Source organism: Cnephaeus nilssonii (assembly GCF_951640355.1).
Source record: "Cnephaeus nilssonii genome assembly, chromosome: 20".
NCBI lineage: Eukaryota > Metazoa > Chordata > Mammalia > Chiroptera > Vespertilionidae > Cnephaeus > Cnephaeus nilssonii.
In genome coordinates, this window is record NC_137091.1 from 46,328,421 (window position 1) to 46,332,762 (window position 4,342).

Below are 4,342 nucleotides of genomic sequence, written 5' to 3' on the forward strand. Positions count from 1 at the left end.
CTCCTCCCTCAGGCCCGGAGCCCAGGCTCCCAGAATTCCTTGCAGGGAGATGACCAAGGCTGGAAGAGAAGACAGAGCTGAAAGCCAAGGACAGAGGAAGTGGGGCCCTCCCACAGCAGGCAGGAACTGATAGTGGTGGGACTACCTCCTGCTCCCCTCACTCACAGCCATTTCACCCAGAAACCCCCACTCCATTGGGGCTGATCCCCGGTCCCTGTCCTGGGCCCACCGTGGCCCTCCCAAGAGTTCCATTATGCTCAGAGAGCCTCAGAGCGTGTTTCCAGACAAGGACAGAGGACATGTAAGGCAAGATGAGGCAGACATGGGGGGCAGGGGGAGGCACATTTGTTCACTGTAGGGATATCTCTCGCACTGCTGGCAAGCTGGGCCCCCAGCTGGGCGATGCCAGGCATGGAGATGACTCAGACCCGGGACCCAGCCCTTGAGGGGATGCCAGTCTGGTGGAGGAGACAGCTGTGTAAACAGAGGGCCACAGACCAGTTCGAGGAAGCACCAACACGGCTGGGGAGTCAGGGAGGGCTTCCTGGAGGAGGCGATGTGCTGGAAGAGTTAGCCAGAGTAAGGGCAGGGGTGCCGAGAGGGCATCCAATCAAGGCATGTCCTGGCCAGTCAGGAAAGTACAGGTGGATTGACATGGAAGCATCAATGGTAAACACAGGGGGGTGTGGGGGGTGGGGTGCATAGCAAGGTCCACCCGGCAGGGTTTTGAATGCCAGATTCAGAGGCTAGGACGCTGTCCCGGGTGGCACTGGGGAGCCAGGGGAGGGGCAGGGGCAGCTCGGGCACTTTGTGAGGGACTCACCACAGTGTCTGGGTGGCGGGTCACATCTGGGTCCTCCCGGGCTAGAGCGAGCTCTGAGCCTGAGCCCGGAAGGTGTGGGTCGGGGGAGACTCGGGATGGGACGCGCAGAGCCTGGTCACCCTGAGGAGCAAGGAGACGGGGATGGACAGCAGGCGTGGCGGGTGGGCTCGCCGTTCGCTGGAGCTGTTCTGATGACGCCTGCACCATTTCAGGGACCTGTTCTATTGCCTTGATATATATTTTTAATATATTTTATTGATTTTTTACAGAGAGGAAGGGGAGAGGGATAGAGAGCCAGAAACATCGATGAGAGAGAAACATCGACCACCTGCCTCCTGCACACCCCCCACCAGGCATGTGCCCGCAACCAAGGTACAGGCCCCTGACCGGAATCCAACCTGGGACCTTTCAGTCCGCAGGCCGACGCTCCATCCACTGAGCCAAACCGGCCAGGGCTTGCCTTGATATTTTATTATGAGGGAGAGCAGGGACCCAGGCAGTACCCTGAGCATGTCTGTGTTCTGTTAAATACTTGAGTCCAGGCAAATGATTTCTCTGCAACATGTCCTGGGGGGGCCCGGGGGGGCGGGGGGGACGGGGTTGTGCTTTGGGACAGGTAGATACTGAGCAACAGAGGAGAGAGAAAGGGAGTGGGGAGGCTCACCTGATCCCCCTGTTTAACATGAACCCTGCCCCAACCCCTGATCCCCTCTACCCTCCTCCACTTTCTCTCTTTTCCTGGGCATTTATCCCACATAAAAGCACGAGTATAGCCGAAACTGGTTTGGCTCAGTGGATGGAGCGTCGGCCTGCAGACTCAAGGGTCCCCAGGTTCGGTTTCCGGTCAAGGGCATGTGCCTTGGTTGCGGGCACATCCCCAGTGGGGGGTATGTATAGAGGCAGCTGATCTCTCATCGATGTTTCTGGCTCTCTATCCCTCTCTCTTCTCTCTGAAAAATCAATAAAATATATATATATTTTTAAAAAAAGCACGAGTATAACTTGCCCATTTATTATCTTTATTTGCATAATGGGCGTCTCCCGGGTTAGCCCTACCCAGGCAGCAAGTCTCCACTGGTTTTGTTCGTGACTCTGTTTCCTCAGGGTCTGGACCGGTGTCCGGTACAGAGTAGCTGCTCAATGCGTACGCGTCGGGAATGAATGCGTGAGGTCAGGAGGGTCAGAATGGTAGGTGGAGAGTGGGAAGAGAAAGAGGAGGAAAAGGAGAGGAGAGAAAGGAGGGAGGGAGGAGGGATAGAGAGGGGAGGGATAGGGGGAGAGGGCGGAGGGACAGGGAGGAAGGCAGAGGAGGGGGAGGGAGAGCGCCCAGCAGCGGGGAACCCCCCACCCTCCCCAGCATCCGAGTGTCCACCCCTCAGAGTGGCCAGTCCTGAGAGGGGTGGTGGGAGGAGCTGCCAGGGAGGTGGGACCCCGGGCCAGGCCCTCCCAGATCGGCAAAGATCCCAAATCTGGAAGCAGACCGCCCCGGACTTCCCAGAACTCAAGGGCTTGGATCTCGGTGGCGCTCTGGCCCGGCTGGAGTTACCGCCCCCCCCCCCCCCACACACACACACCCAGGCTCTGGAAAACACCTAGGCCTCCACGATTTCACCGAAATGCTGGGGGACGGAGGCGGCAATGATGGCACACCCACCTTCTGCCTCTGGAGAGAGCTGTGGGACCTGGGGGGGGGGGGCGCGGGGGGGCTATCTGCCCATAACTCTGTCTCTCCAGGTTAAGACCCCTCGGACCTGCTTCCTCCATTGCTCCTACCCTTTCCCGGAGGAAAACAGAGACAAAAAGAGCCAGGGAGAGGGGAGAGAGACTTCCTTGTGGGCAGCTCCACAGGAGTGGTCTCATTTTCCAGAGAGGGAAACTGAGGCCTGGAGAGAGCCGTTTCCTGACTCAGACTGCTCTGTGCCTGCCAGGGAGGCTCTTCAGGGCCCCGTCTGTGGTGAAAGGCCGACCCAGGACTCAAGGTGGGACCACGGGCCTTCAGCAAGGGAGTCGGGGAGGCACAGAGCAAAGCGTGTGTCCAACAGACCTGGGTCTGAGGGAGGAGGGGCTGAGGGCCTGGACTCCTGGGTCTGAGGCAGGAGGGGCTGAGGGCCTGGGCTCCTGGGTCTGAGGGAGGAGGGCGTGGGGGGTCTGGACTCCTGAGTGTGAGGGAGGAGGGGCTGGGGCCTGGGCCCCTGGGTCTGAGGGAGGAGGGGCTGGGCCGCTGGGTCTGAGGGAGGAGGGGCTGGGGCCTGGAGTCCTGGGTCTGGAGGGAGGGAGGGGCCGGGGGCCCTGGACCCCTGGGTCTGAGGGAGGAGGGCTGGGGGGCCTGGGCTCCTGGGTCTGAGGGAGGAGGGGCTGGGGGCCTGGACCCCTGGGTCTGAGGGAGGAGGGGCTGGGGATCTGGACCCCTGGATCAGAGGAAGGGGAGACTGGGGCCTGGACCCCTGTGTCTTGGGGATGAGAGACTGGGGGCCTGGACCCCTGGGTCTGAGAGACTGGGGCCTGGACGCCTGGGTCTGAGGGAGGAGGATCTGGGTGCTGCAGAGGGGCCTGGCCTGGCCTTGGAGTCCATCCCTCAGCTCTGAGAAACCTCACAGACCCAGGTTCAGTTGCACACACGCTTTGCTCTGTGCCTCCCCGACTCCCTTGCTGAAGGGCCGTGGTCCACCTTGAGTCCTGGGTCGGCCTTCACCCCAGACGGGCCCCGAAGAGCCTTCCTAGGAGGCACACAGCAGTCTGAGTCAGAAGATGGATGGGAGAATGGGGTGCCGAGGGGCGGGGAGGAGCCGGTTACTTGTGTGGTCTTGGCAAGGGGCCGCTTTTCTTTTTTTCTTCTGAATTTATTGAGGTGGCCTTGGCTAATAAAACCATACAGGTTTCAAGCGTACACCTCTACAACATCATCTGCACACTGCACCGTGCGCTCACCACCGTTTTATGCCCCCGAGCCTCTCTTGTTTCATCTGTAAAATGGGACTACCTCAAATGGTCCCTCACACTGGAATATTTTTGTGAGTGTTAGCTGTTCCTCAACCAGCAGCAATGCAGGGTCCCCGGGACTGACTCAGGCTGCAAGAGGGGGACCCTGGCTGCCCAGGCTTTGGTCTAGGGCAGTGGTCGGCAATCTGCGGCTCGCGAGCCACATGCGGCTCTTTGGCCCCTTGAGTTTTTAGGAAAGGCTAGCTTAGGAGGACCCTAATTAAGTGAATAACAGTGTACCTACCTATATAGTTTAAGTTTAAAAATTTGGCTCTCAACAGAAATTTCAGTCGTTGTACTGTTGATACTTGGCTCTGTTGACTAATGAGTTAGCCGACCACTGCTCTAGGGAGTCAGCCGGGTTGGGGCTGGGAGGAGCTGCAGCTCTGGAGGAGCCAGCGACCTCCCTGCCGGGTGTAGCTTCCCCCTCCACCTGCAGGCAAGGGGAGCCCATCATTGTGCGGATGGAGGTGCATGTGCGTAGCTGAAACGGTGCTGGCCAGCCCCGGGATGCCCGGGCCCCAGCCTCCTCAGGTCATT